Source organism: Notothenia coriiceps, unplaced genomic scaffold (assembly GCF_000735185.1).
Source record: "Notothenia coriiceps isolate Sejong01 unplaced genomic scaffold, NC01 NC01_scaffold00033899, whole genome shotgun sequence".
Lineage (NCBI taxonomy): Eukaryota > Metazoa > Chordata > Actinopteri > Perciformes > Nototheniidae > Notothenia > Notothenia coriiceps.
Window position 1 is genome coordinate 131,136 of NW_011366600.1, and position 19,532 is coordinate 150,667.

Sequence of the window (19,532 nt, forward strand, 5' to 3'; positions counted from 1 at the left end):
GTGAAGAACATCCACGTGTTGGGAGATGTGGGGGCGTCTTTAATATTTAATAAAAACACCTCTGTATTTGACTTTTCACTCAATCATACGATGCCATGAAAACAATTCTCATGATGTTTTTCAAATTGTGTCTGAAGTTTGTAATAGCTGGAACTCAAGTACTGTGAATGAGTACACCTGAGGTACTTGAGTAAATACATGTTATGCTAATACATGCTTCTACTCCACTATCAGTTGGAAGGTAATGTCGTTTTTAAATTACTTACAGTTTTTTAATCACAGATTATTACCTAATACAAATCCTCCGCCGACATGGCCTCCGTTTGTTTACTAGTTGTTGCAAAGTGTCTTTTAGTACTTAAAAGGCGCTATATAGATAACATGTAATAATGATATATCATTTTGCCACTTTCTTGAGAAGTTATTTAGACCAGGAGCAGCGGACGAGCTTTAATCTGCTTATGTTTGGCTGAAAGTCCGTAACCAGCAGAGCAAGGGAAGACAAAAGCTTCAGCAACGGCTCACAAAAAGATACTCCAGTACATCTGCATGTAGAAGTATGTAAGTAGTATCCTAAAAAATGTGCTTTACTGTGATTGTTATACATACTGTGTAATTAAAAGTTGAATGTTCCCTTTGAAATGTAGTAGAAGTAACTCGGAGTACATGTAAATAAAGCAGGCGTTTGTAAGTCATTCAATGTGATGAGTTCCAGTTTATCTTGTCATCTTCACCATGCATGTTAGAAAATATTTAAGTGAGACAACGATGAGACTGATCAATACTCCGCGCGGCCATTAGGACTCATTAATAATGAACGAGCACAGTGTCAAATGAAAGTAATCAGAGAATGTTTTAATAAATTCCTCTGCAGATGTTTGACCTCCCCTCTCGGACAGGTACGGACACATCCACAGGTTCTGAGTAACATGTTGTGCCATGTGGCCGTCAGACATTCCTCCTTCATAGAGAGAGACCTGACAGTGTGTGTCGTCACCGGCTGGTCCTCGGAGGTGAACTAACACACACAGGAAGAAGAAGAGGATTAAAGTCAGTGGTGGAAGGTAACTAAGTATATTTACTCAAGTACTATTTTGACATCATTTTACTTGAGTATTTCCATTTACTTTATACTCCTACTCATTTCAGAGGCACATATTATACTTTTCACTGTATTTTAACACTATGTACATTAAAAACACATATAAGCTGATATGGTATAATGCAATACTGGAGTGCTAATTTACACATTTTATTTTTAAAGTATCCAAATTGCTCGCCATTGTCCAACTAATGCTCTTACATTTATAGAAAACTGAGAAAATAATAAGCATAATAATATAATACTGCAATAATATCCATTCTAGAATAACTAGTACTTTTGATACTCGAAGTACATTAAGCTGATAATACTTATGTACTTCATATTATTGTGAAATGGGTCATTGTGCAGAATGAGTTATTTTACTGTTTGTACTACTTTTACTAAGTAACATTTTTGGGATCAGGACTTTTACTTGTAATGGAGTACTTTAAGACTATAGTATTTGTACTTTTACTTGAGCAAAAGATCTAGATGGAGTTCTATATCCAACACTGATTAAAGTCTTGTGACAGTTGGATGACATGAGAAGAAAATGGGTGGAAATCACATGTCATCTGCACAGGTGAACCATATTACCATGTATTGATATGTACTTTAAATGAGTGCATGAGTTACAGGAACTGTTGTTAGAAATCATTACATCTGCAGAATGACTCAGATAAAGTTGTGGGGAAACAAAACTAATTTACTGCTAAATGTATTTTCTTATCACATATCTTTTCACATTCCTCCGCTGTTTCACAGGTACAGTTGTTAAGATTATTATTCAACATTATGTTACATTAATTACGCTATGCTAATTAGCAAGCGTAATTCATTTGAGAGCTCATTAAGTAATGCATGAATACATTACAGGTTTCTCTTATACAATCCTTTATTTGGAAGTCCCAGTGAACTAAATATGTTCCTGTTGCAGGACAACTGTACATGCTGCATAAGATGAGCCACACAAGTTATTTTAATTAATTTGATCTTATTACCTGAGCTATGCATGGAGCGAGTAAAGAGTTGGGACCTTTGTGTGTGTGTTCCTTGTTGAACATTTCCACTGTTATCTGACTCAAGATCAGCTGCAGCTCACTCACATATTTCTCTACATGACTCATTTATATCTGCTGGCATCTGCCATTATTTCCACTCTGTTTTCTCAGATCAACAGATGCTTAGACAGTGAGAATCCTGCCTCTGCCTCCTGAGTGCCGCACAGGTGATGAAGCAGAGGAGACTGCTGCAGGGCTTCCTCGCTCCTGCTTTAAAACACAGTGTGACTTAATGAGTCACCGTGCACTCAGATTAACCTGAGAGCGTCCCGGTGAAGGATTGTCTGACAGCATTATAGGTCCCACAGTTTTAGATTTGTTTTAGGCTTTAGGCCCCAACATATTAAATTAAAGAGGTGAGCACACGTTAAAAATAACCAACAAGTACAAAGTCTTAGTCACCTCTTTAATAAATCAGTGCAGAGGTGGTAAAAATGTGACGTGATTGACCTTTTTTCTTAGATTTCCCCCCCTCTACAGCCACATCTCCTCCCCCTAAGGCCTCATCCATCCGTTCACTAGACTTTCTCCATTTCCCCCCCATGGAGCCTCACATCTACACCTTCCTCTGCAGCCTGCAGATACAGAGCAACTACCTGCATCCTCATACTGCTGCAATATAACTGCAACATAAATGGTGGCGGTATCATCATATAATATACATACTGTACATATATTTTAGGAAGATATATGATTTTAAAAAATGTCTAAGTAATTTCCTTCGTATATTTCTCATTAAAATATTAAGTAGAGCTTTTTAGTAGTGCTGCTGTATAAATCCAGTGCTACACATGGCGAGTAAAAACAGTGTATCTGTCACTGTACAGGTTTTGTGTCCAATCAGTGTGTGTGCTGGTGCGTAATGCGCCCATGTGGCCTCATTTTCCTGCGCCCACCTCTTTCCTCCGGTCCAATAGGAGCAGGCATCTTTTGGAGCACCAGGAGAGCCCCGTCCCTGGCTCATACTGCCCGGTGATACCTCCCTCTCTCTCCCGCAGTGTGTGGAGCCCGGAGCCGCAGCATCATTGCACCAGGAGGGTACCTTCAGTCGGATACTCTGAGTGACAGCACCGATATACAGACCGTAAGTACCCGTTAATGGGTCAATTTCATACATAACATGTTTTACCTGCACCACTGTCTTTGCCCACTCAAAACTCCATTAGGAAATGTTCCCGTTTAAATGTTCTTCATGTAAGGGATTAAGTACATGGCTCATTAAACACAACTCAGTCTTTTTTTTACAAATTAAGCACTCTGAATAATACGGCATGTGTAGGAGGTGAAAAGCAGTGGTAATGCCTGTTTAATTCCGACTTCGTTACCAAGCTAACGTTTTACTACAGCGCAGTCCGCTGCAATTCGCGGCATTAAAACAGGTGATAGCTTCAACAGGCATCTTGGTGTATTATTGGACATAACGCTTTAATATGTTTTAACCATACGCCGAATTAAAGGGTTAGTCCGAATAAATAGCATAGGCTATACAATTGATTAATATCAAAACCAACATGGCTTATTGTTACGTTTTCCTTTCAATTAATAGTTTCCTTGGTTAACTTTGGCGAGCTTTTCTCTTGACGTGAGCAAACGCGCAGCAAACACGACTCCTTAAATACCAACTTAAATCCGCAATACTAGAAGCATTTTCAATCATGTTATATTCGTGGATTAATCAATGTATTTGACAAGATTAGCAAAATCTAATATGTTTATGGTAATACACATAAAACCAAATGTCTATATCCGAGATGCGCAATCTGCATTATGTCCTGTCCTCCATGAAAACATCTACATTTAATCTGGATTATTTTATCAGCAAAAATGCCTATACATGAAATGATATAACAAGCTTAATAGTAAAAACAATTACAATAAGGTAAATAGGGTTTTGTTAGATCAAAAGGATAATAAAAATTGCTTTTCTATAGCAGTAAATGCAGTGAGGAGTGTTCAGGAAATAGCCATGGAACATCAATGCTTGTTTCATAGAGATGCTCATACACCATAGAGGATAAAGGCTTTATAGACACAGTGTTCAATAACCTGGCCTGCACAAAAAGGGTGTAAATCAAGTGGTTGTGATGCTCTTGAGATTAGCACACAGAAAACAGAGGAAATAGTTTTTGGCTCACCACCTGACTCTCATGAAGTATCATATAAAAGCTTCTAATTGTTGAAATAATTTCAAATGTAACCAGATGCAACAAATATCCCGAGCTGGACTCACAGCGTGATCAGGGTCTCACACCTGAAATCACACCTCGGTCCCATTGGCAGTTATTTTAGCTCTGAGCCTCACTTCCTGTTTCTGCAGGAAAAGTACAGCCCATATTTTCCAAAACATGTTTTCCACAGCGTGATCTGTGCAGCCCTTTGTTTCTGGCCCTGTCACCAGTGTGAGTTCAAATGAACCCATAAGGCATACTGAAAAATAACTTAGATAATCCAACAAGCAGTCATTTAAAATACATATTGTATGGAAACACATATTAAAATACTCGCACGAAGACAACGGAACAACACAACGCCTAATTGGGAGATTCATTTTTGCGCTGCGATCACTTCTGGCCTCTGCATGGCTCGGCTCAACTTGCCTTGGGCTTTTTCTCTCTTGTCTTCCACTTAGCCTGCCTGCACAGAAATAGCAGTGAAATAGGCGTATGACAGAATGCAGTATTCAAAGTCAGTGAGTCAGTTAGTGGGCATCCTTAGCAAAAATGCTCTCATTCTGTTGTATGAGGGGTTGCCAATTTAGATGCAATAAAAAGATCAAATAGGATACATGAGAAATTCAAGTTAAAAGGCTTTATCAAGTGGCTATTTCAGGTAGATATTTAGTTATAGAATATAATCACCATAAAACATGCTATATAGTCATTAAATGTTAATGTTTAAAGTGTAAAGAAATCAAATATCGTATATTTCAACATATTCCTCAGGTTTTTCTTGATATTTTGAATTAGAGGATACATTTGTTGCTTTATGCTTGTTGGAAATAAAGCCCCTACGTCTTGAGAAAGTGTACATGATTTACAAAGTATTTACCAACCCCCTACTCTGGCCCACTGCAACATTTAGAGTATTGAAGTATCCAGCCAGTATAAAGGACCAGGAAGTGATATAATGTGTTTTCTGTGCGTATCAGACGTACTTGGTGACAGTCTCTCTCCGACTCAGCTTCTCTGTCGGGGATTAGCGGGGCAGTCTGGGCTCTTGGAAACATTTTGAAGACTGCCGAATCCTCTTTCAGACAATTACTGTGCCTCCAGCTTAACCCCCGTCTCACATCAGTCCTCTCCTCTCACACAGCCCTGCAGGCACATCCATGTGGACGGATTGTTTCTTGAAGTCAAGCGTGGACACATTTCTTGGTATCATCACATCAATTTGTGCTCTTCTGTCCTCTTGGATCTCGCTGTGAGACATGAATATATCTGGCCCGGTTTGTGCAGTGTGGATTTGACTGGATTGTTTCCAATTGTAGTACAACCCAAAGACTTGGGATATGGAAGTATACACTGTCTTAGACTTTGGATGGACGATGATATTGCAACATGGCATAAGTGTCGTTGGGTTTGCTTCACAAAAAGTTATCATTTCTGAACTTACCAGAAGTTTTATAGACGTTTTGTTATTTTCCCATACCCAAGTAGTCATTTATAAAGTATCTCTTTGTATGGCCATCAAACCTTAGGAGGCAGAGCGTCGACTCGTCCACCAATCGGAGGGTTTCATCCGTCCAGCCCCTGCAAAGACTGGAAAATGCTAAATAAATGCATACGTCGCAATATCGATATCGAGGTGTTTGATCCACATATCGTGATATTTCATTCTTTCCATATCGCCCAGATAAATGGACGGGGAATAAAGTTATTCGATGTGTGGACGACGATGGCTCCAAGTGATCTAACCAATGTTTGTTCATCCACTGGGAGACACAGTTTGTTAATGGTTTGGATAGAATATCACAGCAGCGCCTAATACACGCTGGTAAACGCAGAGAATTATTCAATACAACTCCACCTCCTGACTTAATAACAAATAAGTCTCTAATTTCCAAGCAGGAAGGTTTGAAAACACCGCTGCTCTTGTCCTATGTCCAACACCACTCATTTCATTTCATTTAATCGTTTATTTGGCAGGGACAATGCACAGTAATGAACACTTAAAACATTCATATATGTCAAGATTTAGCTTTGAGCTCATTTCCATCCGCAGTCCCTCGCATAAAACATCTAAGAAAATTACATTTTAGAAACATAGCAAAAACAAAATACATGATATGCAAAAAGTGCAAAAGAGCAAGAGCAGCATACACAAGTATTTACGACATGGTAATACAATATATCAGCAACGACATATAAAGTGCGAGAGAAGATACCCCTGTTTTAAAGTGTAACTAATGTCTTTAGGGATGTACAAGCTCTTTTATCTTCTGACAGCCTGCTCAAAGAGTCTATCATGCTAAAACATCATTGTCTGGTTTTAGTGTGACTGGAGGAATGCTGTTTGTTTTGGTTCATCATTCATTATGACTCATTATGTTTCCCATCACAAGGCAGAGTGATGGAGCCCTGCTGTATTTGAGTCAGCGCTGGTATTAGATGTGTGTGCAGCGCTGATGGCAGATGGCTTAAAATCACACCGTCAGAGGCGGGAATGCGCTGTGAGGTTTGGAAATATGTTAAGCCCGTGTGATTGGATACATCAGCAGCAGTGAGGAGACGATGGAAGCCCCTGTGGACAGTGATGGAGGAGAGGCACATGGTGTGTATGGCATTAATGGATGGATGACTGAGTAAGGAATACATGTTGACGGTTAAGGAGGAAGGAACGTATGTCTAGGATGGGAAGAAAAAAAAAAAACACAGGTTGGAAGTGGAAAGAAAGAACGGAACGATTACACCACTTATTTATAATTGTATTTAATTGTAGTAAGTGATATTTCCCTTTTTGTTGCCACTTACATTTAAAAATGTGACCAACGTCTTGATCCCTATCTGTAAATCTAGCATTTCCTTTCCTCCATCTTCAGCCGGTGTGTGTCGATACCAGTTCTGCTGCCTCAGGTTCTGAGACGCTGATGTGTGTTTTCCCAGCATCCTTCCTGGAGTCAGCGCTATTTCTTCTGCCTCCGTTCTAACTTGAATTTTTAACGGGGGTCAGCGTTGTCGTGTGGAGCTGCCGTCGACATACCTTTAATATTTCATAGGTTGCCCCCTTTGATGAAGCAGAGTGTGCGCCGGCCCTCATTAATGGCAGGCAGGCTATCAGAGGCCTGCTGAATCATTCATCGCTCCTCACCTGCTCTTCGATGCATCCACCGCGGATACACACTCACGCCACTGTGTGTGTGTGACTGCAGCATGCAATGGCAGTGTTAAAGTTTATGATCTGTTTTCAGATATTGGACGTGTTGATGATGTCATCACTCAAAGCCGGCCCAGCTCTACCTTCATCTGCACGTCTTTAATCTCTTATTATTCCCTCGATGCACAACATGATTGAACCCTCATAATATATCTGCTGGGAATTGTCGATCAATACCAACGATTGAGCGAATCCTCGAGTCGATCTGGGACTTGTGGTTCACTCACTCATGCTGCACGGCTTTCTAGATTCCGTCAGTCATTAGTTCACTCATACTCATCCGTTTGCGCCTTGTGGCTATTAAACAGCTTCTCCACAGACTGAGCAGCATCACTTCCTGTCTGCAACTTTAAAATGTCAAAGCTGTGGTTAAAAAACGAGTTTTAATGGTAAACAATCCGACCAATCAGAGCGTGGATCACCTGAACCCTTTCAGTGTCATCCACATACGTGTGACGTTGCTTTGGGGGACAGATCAGTGTGTGTTAAGGGCAACAGATACCCTTTTCAACTAAAGTGAGTGCAGCTTGAGTTCTGAGCTGAGGATATTCTTCGTTAGGAGATCATTCAGATGCGAACATGAAGAACCTGTTTGCTTCCATGCACATTTCCTTTGCAATAACAACCAATGTTGGACGGAGTTGGAGAAGAGAACGCTGATGTGCAACCACATGCAGTGGACCTGAGGCGCTAACACTAGGGTAGAAATAGCATTGCCTATCATTAAGGATTCCCGAAAAACTAAATAAAATGAACGTGCTGGAAGCTTAGGGGATTTGCTATAATAACTGCAATGAGCTGTCCCTCTATATATAGGCTTAGCCTACTTCATTCCACAGTGGGATTGCCACAATAATTAGAATGTTCATATGCTTTAGAAATGTGTCTATTGTATGGATTTGAATCCCAAACAAGATACAAAACAGGCAGCGCCAGTAGGTAGCAAATACCAACAGTCATACTATTAGATAGAAAGGAAGTCAAAGTTCAACAGAAGTAGCTGAATCCAAGGCAAAGTGCAGTCCCTAGGAACGTTTACATTAATTAAAAAAAGAAAACACTTGACTTGCAGGAAATAACTAAAACCTATTAAAAAAACAAATTAACCTATTAAAAAAACAAATTAACTTGAAGTAGTTCATTGACTAGAAATCCTAAGTGTGTTTGTCAGATGCTAACTTGTGTGTAGGGATTCTGTACTGTTGAGCACATGTACATTACTTTGTGATGATGGACTTCACAGCATCCTTTTGACCCAGGAAGTGATCTTGTGCTGCCCTAGAGAGGACTGTGTGTGCACGGTGGTCTGCCACTCGTCAGTCAGAGCCCCCGTCACTGAGCCTGTGGTCCTGTGTGTAACCGAGGGGGAGCAGAAAGACACTCACAGTCAGCAGAGCACGAGGTGAACGCAGGACTCTGCTCTTACGCAACCACTGCAGACCGACTCCCCTCATGGCGTGATCCATGGTGACGAGACCAATGCAGCCGTGAGGAGTCTTCTGCGAGACACGCACTTTGAGGATTCACCCAAACCTGATTTATTCCTTCTGAAAAGCATTCTAAATCTAATGACGCCTCTGTAGAAGCACGTCAGCCAGCATCACATCACAAAGGATGCTCTATGCTTATTTTAGGAGGGGGGGGGGCGGTGTGCACAGAGACAGTGCGTCAGACGGGGGCCAGCAGGGGCCGTGCTGTGACTGGACCCCTGGGTGCTGCTGCTGCGGGGACACAAGGTGACTTTGTGGAGCAGAGAGGAGTCACTGCCTTCAATGGGACTGCAGCATGGCTGTGATGTTCGCGCAAAGCATTACATTGTGGGATATAATACATTTGATAGTTAGCTCACTCTAGCCATAATATAGTGCTATCAACTGCATGATGCTTTTTTATATATTGTATGTGTGTTGAATGCATTCTAGTCATCCCAAAAACCACTTAGCATTTTTAAGCCCCGCACAATTTGGAAAAAAATAACTAACTTTTTTTGCTTACTTGATTGATTCATTCTGCATGCCCTAATGCTCATATTAAATACATCACTTATGTGAGAGTCACAGATGAGGGTGGATATGGTGCTCCTGTGTGTAGGAGGAATATCAGAAAGCTGTTAGCTTAGCATACAGAGTTAAGAGATGTTCAGGACACGTGCAGTTTGCAGGGTTTTGTGTTTACACTGTTGTATTGGAGAGTGTTTACCTGTGCACCAGGTGTTCCAGGGGGTCAGGGCCTCATTAGCTAACAAACAGATAATCTCTGTTACACTTTGTGATGAAATTAATACGCGTGTTTGGGGTGGAGAGGAAGCTGAGAGCAGTGGAGGGCTTTTTTTTGCTGCGATGCATGTCCAATCGTAACTCTCCACTGGCGGTGAGGACTGGTGGCGCTGGAAGCAAAACAGCAGATAATTAGTTAGTGGTGATAAACTCTGCTCTCCTCACATATTTATTATCCCTACCTGCTGTGTACCTTTTTAATATCAGAGCAAAAGCACATTCGCTTCTGTGCATTCATTAAAGACAACGACTTCAATGGTAGTGTTAGCCGTCATACAGATACAGCTCTAAATATATCTCAAGGTTAATGAAAGATTATTGTGCGGGTTCTCGAAAACTATAGGGAATAGCCATTTCAAAAATAAATGAAATTGTGCCAAACAAGGTAATGTAGGTGAATTGGTGCTTCTGCTGCAATCACTTTGATCCTTGTTGAAACTGTCATCCTAACAGCAGGTACTTTAGTTTCACTCATCTGGGCGTTTTTACATCTCAGCAGGGAGTACAGTGTTTTCACAACCGACAGACCCCATGGAAACAGCCGTGACCACAACGGTTATCTTTTCATTGTTCTTGCGTATAAGTGAAAGGGAGTCGCTGATCGATGTGTTGTAGTGCTGAAGGTCGCAGGAATGTGACCTGTCCCCCCCCATACTTTCAATTTCATCTGGATGTCAATAAAGCATGGCAGTGAGAGTGGGAGAGTAAATGGCACACGGGTGATGTGTGAGCGTTTGGGTGTGCAGTTTGTGTGTCGGCAAAGTGTCCCCTCGGCCCGGACGCTTCCATCAAGACAGACATTTTCCAATACAGTAAGAGACAGGCCATCGAGCGGCCTCGGTGCCACGTAACCCAACAACGCTCCGGGGACTCATCGAGTCGAGTGGCTGCGCGGATAAGAGCTCCGACATGAGGAAAAAACCCGAGAGGGGCCCGATAATGATACCTTTATTCTGAAGGATAACACACTCAATCAAATTAAATATCACCATCTCCACAATTGTGTCTTATAAATATATTTCAAAAATGATTCTTTAATCATTTAAAGTTCCATATATTTAACTCTAAAAAGGGTTGGGGTTAGAGTTAGAACATTGAGATGCTCTGACGGAGGAGTTACAAATATATCATATAATATAAACCAAAAATATTTACTGTGTCTAAAATATATTGGAATCAAACCATAAAAAAGTGGTTTTAAATCAATGCATATCAACATGACCTTCATAGCTGCTATACACTGAACATTCACTGCTGCTGCTTATATATTATTAAGTTTTATCCTCCTATTAAAAAATAAATATACTGTTAATTTAAGTGAAATACCAACACTTAATGGTTGTCCCTCTAAAATGTGAGGATTTGTTTGTTTATTCCCATTTATCTCTATTATAAATGGAATTGTGTGGATATTTTAGTTAACGAAAAGATATTATGAAAGAAAGGGATACTTAAAAAAGATAATTTATCGAGAACATCTTCTTAAAAAAGGAGAAAAACTAAGTGTACTTTGACTTCCCTAACAACCCTGCAATAGTAAGATCCTCGTCGTCATCATGCCTGCACGCTCTGGGGTTGTGAGTTGACCCGTAGTTTTGCTCGACAGTATCTCGGGCCGGGGAAATGATTGCTATAATTTAACCTTCCACACACTTGAATCACAGAAGCAGCAACAAGAGTGCTGAGATCAGATCAGATGAGCTCTCCTTGAATAAAAATAGCACGGCCGACAGCGGAGCACAACTCAGAGGAGGGAAACTCTGAGAACACAAAGATGAAGATGAGTCAAGGTGAAAATGAAAATGAAAGCTGTGCCTTTTGAGAACGTAATGTTTCTTATCTTTTCATACAGGAAGATCTTCAGAAAACAAACATTTTCACAAATTGTCTTTGCTGTAGGTCGACCAAAACATGCAATATGAATATAGGAACTTTGCATTGGACAATTGTAATAGGCATTTATTTAATTTATAGACCAAAAAAGTATATTCAGTGCTAATTGCTAGCAGTCTTGTAGCAACACCGATTGGTATACAGCCCATTGAATAGGGATTATGTTCCATAGCAGTGTGTTTTCTGACTGATGATGAGTGTTTGTTCAGACTCCACACACTTGGTAAACGTGCCTCTGTAAGGAAGTTCAGTTGAACAGCATGTTGTGTCCTCATGGGAAGGTGAGGAAGTTGTAGAGGTGACGCTAACACACTGCAGCAGCAATCCACTGCAAGGTTTGAATACATAAGAGATCTAATTAATCAGTGATGTGTGTGTCCTCTCCAAATTTGTAATTTGTACGTAATGCCCCTCTTTTGAGATTATCCAAGAAAACAGATCAGGTTTGGGGGGTGAAACTCCGTCTGTCTCTGCGGACCCCTCCCCCACAGTACGGCGTATATTATGGGATTTACTGCATTGTCCTCTTCATGTGCTGATCTGTGATGAAATATTCACCACTGTAAATGTTTATGGGCCATTGAAAAGACAGCGTTCATAAATACATTCATCAATGGATACATTAGTAATATCAAGAGGCTCTTTCATAGACGTTTGGCTCGATTGGAAACTGGTTTTTTGACCAAGGTGACCTCGAGGGGGTTGAAACGCTGACTTTGGCTTTCCAACCAGCACGTCCCCTGTCAGGCCCCTAAACTGCCCCACCCCCATCGCCATCCCTCCAACCCCCCGCGATAAAACTGCGTCTTATACCCTCTCTGAAAAATATGCAAATGTGTGAAAGTAGGTTACAGACATCCCCCGTGTTTGCTTCTCTTGCGTCTGTGCGGTGGGGTTTGGAAGAAGGGGAGACGCGTTCATCCTATCAGCCTCCGGGCCGCTGGTCCTCCGTTCTCCTGCACGCGTCCCGTCACATTCAGAGCTCTGATTCCCTGACCGCGTGGCCATTAGACCTCGCTGACTCGGAGTACATGTCAGAGAGAGTCCTGTCACCCACATTCTATGATCCCTCATCCCATCTCTTGCTTCTTCTCTTCAGATTTATTGAACCATCCCCTCAGTTTTCACCCATGTTGCATTTAAAGACCTAATGAACCAGGATGCATCAGGATCGTTTGCTCTGGCCTTGACCACATACTTAAACCAATTAAGACCATTGTGGAAAGGAGTGGGAACTAGAAATTATGCTCAATAATGTACATTATTACAAATAACTACTTGTAATTTATTTAAACTTATATTGCAATCGTGATATAATTTAAAAATATTTAGGACCATTTTTTTACATTATTAACAACTTAACATTGGTCATGATCATGGTGTGTTTTTTTCCAAGTGGATCTGTACAAAACAAGGATAATTGATTTAGTCTTGACAAGCTGGGACTTCTCTGTAGCACCATGATAATTAATATAAAATAAAATGTTCACATATTTTGCCTTTACCAAATTCTGCGCTTATCATAATTTGGATATGACACAATTTCAGATCATATTTCCATTAATTGTGCAGCCTTAGTAGGGTTTGTGAATCTGTATCTGAGGAAATAACGCCTAGTTATATCTGTTATATTTACATTCTTATCTTAACATAAATACATCTCGTTTATTTTGGATTTATTGGATTATTCTTGGATACACCCACACAACAATACATCTAATTAGTATAGCACCTTTCCAAATACTCAGAGACGGTTTACAATCAAAACAAACATTTCATACAAGCATTCAAACAACATACATTCATATTAAAATAAAAAAGCAAGATGTAATGAAATGGATAAGCAAAGCACAGTCTGAGCACTAACATTGAGTGGTTATTTGTGCATACATTATATATAATATCATATATAAAATATGAATAACTGAGCTTTGGAGGTCAGATGTTGTTTTGTATGGGGCAGCTTTTTCTCTGTGTCCTGCCCATGACTTTCATCTAACATCCAATTTGCTTTTGTTAACTGGAAAAAATACAATTCTATTCCCAATAACCAGACTGTTAAAACGTGGGAGGCCTGTCTGCAGAAACACCCTCTCCTATATTCTCAGATCTTCATTTGTCTACAGTTATATTTATTTAAAAAAAATGACTTTTCCCCAGCTGACTTTTCTCCAGCTTGATTAAAGTGACTGTAGAAGCTCTGACACCCTGCAGGATTGCGAGCGTCACACCCAAAGGTCCTTTGTGATCTGAATCTCTGGATGTTATCTCTGCTTGTCAGCGCAGGATCCTCTCAGGCACACCGAGTTTCACTGGTTGCTGAAATGTTGGAATGTCCTCTTCCCATTTGTTCCCAAAACATTCCTTCCATTGTGAATGCTAAGATCTGATATACAGTTGGTGGTTTGGATGCAGAGAAGAGAAGGGATGTAAAGTCCTGCTGCTCCACCTGTAGGCCACACTGCGTCACTGCACCCTGCACTCTGATGCAGATACAACTTTTTATTTCACTCTTTATAAAATACATAAGAAATCATTGTATTCATATCAGATATTTTTTCATTTCAGAGCAAGACATTGGTGAATCCTTCCAGGCGGCGAAGAACACTGAAGAACACTTACAGGTTGGTTTCCCTTATTTATTTGGTACACATTTACAAAATAAAAAAGGTCAAGGTCCCAAAACTCTGGATACTACATTTCCCACAATGCATCTTTTGCTTAGAAGCCTGAAATAAGGACTGTGGTTAGCACGAGCTGAAGAGATGTTCATGTGTTCTTCCATAACAGAAAATATGTCAGTAAAGAGTGTCTGAAGCTTCTGTGTGTCAAAACGGTTGATGACAAGTGGTGACGTGAAGTCATGTGACCGTGATGTCATGTGACCGTGATGTAGCTCCTCTATTGCCTAACATTAGCTTATTGTTTCTGCCGATTGCATTTATTACAAAACCTTTTAAGTATAATTGGCGTTATTCTAGGGAAATGGAGCGATTCTTGCTTCTATACGGTCCTACAAAATGACATCAACACTGGACCACTCTATAAAAGGACACATCTTTTCAACTTCATGGCATCGAGTTTGGATTCAAGTGACTGATCGCTGTGTATATGACAGGCCAGAGGGTACTTCAAATTAATGTGTCCCTTCAGGTTTAATGTTGCTATTTGAATATTTTAAGACTTCAATAAGTTGCTGTTTCCAAACTCCATATATGCTTTAGGTTACACTGCACACCTGTACACAATGTCAACAAAAACGCCTGTGGGGGGGGGCTGTAGGACCCTTCAAAGCATTGGTTCCCAACCTTTTTTCCCAAGAGCCCCCCCAAATGACTCCTGTTGGAAGTTGCAACCCCCCCCCCCACACACACACACACACACACAAGGGTGGGGGGGGCGCAACAGCGGTAATTAAAGTTGAAAAGTCTCAAAAATGCTACAACTACTGTCACAAACTAGATGAATGTGATGTATTTTGTTAAAGGAGGATGAAAGCGTAATTAAGGAGCACTATTGGAGTGACTTTGATGGTTATTAGACTCAGGATTCATTCATTTGGATTCCCGCTGTATGAAGAAATTAAAGGACGGCGCGAAGTGGAAACAATTCACAAAGGGATTAAACTGTTTAAAACACATGCTCAAAGAAAGCCGGATTTTGCCGATGTGTTTATGTGGATTCTAAAAGTCGTAAATAATCTACAAAATGGAGGAGACCGATCTGATCGGAGCAACTGTGACAAATAATCCAACTGAAACCGGCATGGACAATGACTATGTTTTAAAAATGCGCTTATCCAGAAAAGCCCGGTTTGGACACTTTACGGGCAGAAGAAAGCTTTCTATTAAAGAAAGAATTATACATTTCTGTCTTTTTATGCCTTTAATAGCTACTAACTTGAATTGTTATTCAAATTAATTAATCAATTATTTTTTATATTTTATTGTAATGTAGTGACAAGGCTAGGACAGCCAAAACGTCCGGCCCTCGGCCCGAGAGCAGCGTGCCGGACCCCGTTGTCGACGTGAGAAAAGTTATTTCCCCTTGGCGCACTCAGTTAGACGGAAAAAGAAAGATACAAAAGCCGTGACGAAAAATTTCTACACCACTGTAGTAATTGGAGTAAGATAACAGTGTTCTAGCGTCTTCTTTCAGTATGTGGGTAGACAGACGGTTTTTTATAGACGGTTTAGTAGTTTGCGCGACCCCGCTGTGATCACTGGTACGTCAGACAATAATATTATCTGTACCAATAATAATCGCCAGCTCATCGCAATGGTAATAACGACGGACACCTTGATTTTTCTCAATTTAGCTCAGGAACGACTCCTTTGCTAAGGGATTGTCTAATGTGGTTGTATGAGCGACTAAAGAATTATCTCATCGCTTATCGATTTTGAAGTCGTGGGGCCGTCGACAAAAGTGCATGCAAAAGATCTCTTCAGACACGAAAACTCACCTAAACTCACGACTGTTTGTCCAACCGCTACCAACCCTTACTGCGAAATCTCTACTCTGGATACACACCGAAAACCAGAAAATGTCTCAAGACCAACTTGTTATATTTAAATTCAGAAGAGAAGACGATCAGGAAAGATAATAAAGTCAGAATAGAATGTACTAATCAAGCCTGGGAGAAATGAAGTAGTTTCACACTTCCTTTCGAGGAATGGGACCATGAGTCTGTCAGTTTATAAAACCAGAGAACTATTTCTTTCACATCGAATCAACACTCACGAGCTGTGTATGTAAAAGTTTTGTCTTTTTGTACCGTCGTTGTATAGAATTAGGTTGTTATCAAGACTTGTTAAACGGACCGTAGGCAGTCCAAACACTGTCTACCTGGGCAGCGGTAGAAAGATACAGGCTACTTAGAGAAGTACGTAGGGAGGGTCTCGGAGGTCCACCCTCCGATGCCATGGCGCTTTTACCATTGTGAGGTTTAGGATATCACTATTTTTGGGGTTTGAGTATACTACAAGGACATTGAGGCTAGAAGTAGAAGTAACCACGATGAACATTACTAATGTGTCACCTATACAGTGACGATACATACAAACCCACAAGTAGATTGTCCAGGTCCTGCCATCTTATGGGGGTTGGAGACGACACGACCGTACAGTGGCTCGCTTACGGGACTTGTAGTAGGGACGGACCGACCACTCCTCCCTGAAGAGCGAGACCGGACGACCGTCACTCCATTTGTAAGTGACTTGTACCCAAAGATGAAATTCACCTATCAAGACTACAAAAACTCACCACCAACATGCTCCATGGGATAGGCAAGACGTGCTTCTACCGGCCAGGATAGACGTCACGTCTGTCGGAATACCGTGCCTTCATTTCGTACACAAAGTCACACCCGTCCGCCGTCTTCGATAACACTCGGAGTGATCGTCTTTTCCAGGGTGGATTTTTTAGTTTAGTGAAATTCACATTTCGGATAAAACCTTGCAAAAGTGGTGAACTAAGTTTGGAAGTGAACGACACTAACGTTATCAGATAAAAAGGATTGTTTAGTACTCGACGACCAGATTTCGACATTGATCGCATGTGTATTGGACTATAACCTAAATAAGAAACACTAGTAAATAAATGATGTCGATTTTATACCCACAACGGCGGGAAGACAGGTGTCGTCAACGTACGAAGTGAAGGCACGGCCCATTTTGAGACAAAAATGTGTTTGACGCCTCAACGGGCATGACCATGTAACTTATTATCTATTCATGAAGTTATTTTGGGTGTAGTTTTGGTAAGACAAGTTTTGAAGGTTAAGAAATTACTCGAAATTTACAATCAAAACTAGTTGATAATGATAAAACAATTCTTTACTAACGCTTTACAACATTTCATTACTCCTCAAGAACGTGAAGAAACCGAAGTTCATAAAAGACGATTTCGTAAACACAAAGGTGTGCCTAGACTAACGGGCAGACAGGTAGAGAGATGTTTGACACTTTCAGACTGACTCTGGTTTAAGATATGTAAACACCTATAAGCCGATATATTATGTTGTAACTAACTAACGGTCCTGCAGCCCAGCAGGGCACCGACCCTCTGGACGAACCGGGAGACCTCGTTTATGGTGGAAAAGCGGTAGCCAGCGACCACGAGTCGGGACGACCACCCGGTGCAAGTGAGCTCACGAGGTCGTGTGCCGGTCGGTGGTGGGACGCAAGAACGGTAGGACCGAGGTACCATTTGTCTGCAGGTGAAGTGTGTGTCGCGCGATTGTGTGTCGAAGATTGGACATAGAATCTGAGACCGAGACAGAGACTTTATTCCGGGATCGCTAATTTCTAAGTGGGCGACATACCACTACCGACGGGGACGTGGTAGCGGCGGGAGGGACCGGAAGTAACGCGGCAGCGGTGGGGACGGGTTGCGGCTTAGCGGAAACAAACCTTTTGAGTTTTCAGTATCGTGTACCACTCTACTTAAATGTATTATGTGGTTTTAGGGGAACAACGTTCTTAACAAATTACATCGCTCAAATCTCCCTATAATAAACGGTTTCTTCTAGCACTTTACAAATCAGAAACAACTCCATTGCACCTCTATCACAAGGAAGTGTTATCTCATTCTTTTTGTATAACCGTCCTATCTGGTCTATTTAAATTCTTCTATAAAACTCAGAAATTAAATTCAAATATCCTGAGATTTTTTCAGGATATTTTCAGGAACATCGCGCATTCCAGGGGTTCCTCTATGTCAAATATCCAGCGACGAAAAATCTAAAAAGTTTTGGCGACATAGTATATCGTGAGCGCCAAAAATTTGAAGAAATATGACTTAGTTCTACAGTGGCAGACAAGGAAATCCAGCTTTCGGCCGAAGTACGACCTTGTAGTAGCCCTAAGAATAGACAATAAATCCGCGTTAGTGGGACCCCTATACGGTACAAATCTGTACCCTTTGTAGAGGAGTAACCCAGTCTGTATGTTTAATCATTTTGGAACTCATGACTTACTGTCTCTCGACTTTACATTTTTCTCTTTTTTGGAATATTATCACAGAAATATTTTCACATTTATACACTGAATTTCTCTTGGTCTTCTCTCTTTCCTGTATTAACACTATGAATGTCTTCGCTTTCTATGTCCTTCTTCATGTAGTTCAACAAATTCAAATACACACTTTCTTTTTTTTCCAAATCTTCTATAGATTTCTTTTTATTATAAGATCTGGTTCAAATTGGATCGCAATCGTGTGGTGTGTGAATATTTTCCAATGCTGATTATTTCGTGCTGGAACCACTTCTCGTTTTGCCACTAACTAAATGTTTTCTCTTTCTATGTGGTCTCTATTTCTAACTTCTATAGCTCAGACTCGGTAAGTATTTGTCTTGAGTGCATGCGATAATTATGAAGGAGTCTAGTCTGGTTATTACATCAAGTTCCTTTTAGTATTGACTCCAGTGAACAGTTTACATGTGTACTAAGGACTTCCTCTGCAGTATAATATCTTGATAAATTAGTGAAGTGTTCTCGCGAATCTCTTCATGTGACGCTACAAATTTTAACTAACGATCCTTTCCATTAATACACACTCACATACAAATGTCGTGTCCTTAATCAAAGTAAGATCTTGATCCGGTGTTTCTTAGTCATTCTAAATTGAATGTATGCTATCAAAGAAACGCAAACGTCGGAAGATTTCCGAACCTAATGTTGACCCATCGTGGAAATTACAAATAGTCATACAAACAGCGATGTGAGCTGACAATACCACTTTTGTTCGTTAATTGACATGTAAAGTAATACAATCACCTACATAGAGATCATAGGCGGTTCCGTTTTATTTAACTTTCTATAGTAGAATGTCTTCACTGACGTTACT

At 40.6% G+C, this 19,532-nt stretch overlaps 1 protein-coding gene across 1 annotated transcript in view; it reads left to right on the forward strand.

The window, feature by feature from the left end:
* Window positions 1–3,128: 3,128 nt before the first annotated feature.
* LOC104961876 (adenosine deaminase RNA specific B1) overlaps window positions 3,129–19,532 on the forward strand; it is a 33,560-nt gene continuing 17,156 nt past the window's right edge. Inside the window, exons 1-2 of the mRNA XM_010790231.1 lie at window positions 3,129–3,229; window positions 14,256–14,311. The gene's annotated coding sequence lies outside the window, so the exon portion shown is untranslated. The remainder of the gene's footprint in view (window positions 3,230–14,255; window positions 14,312–19,532) is intronic.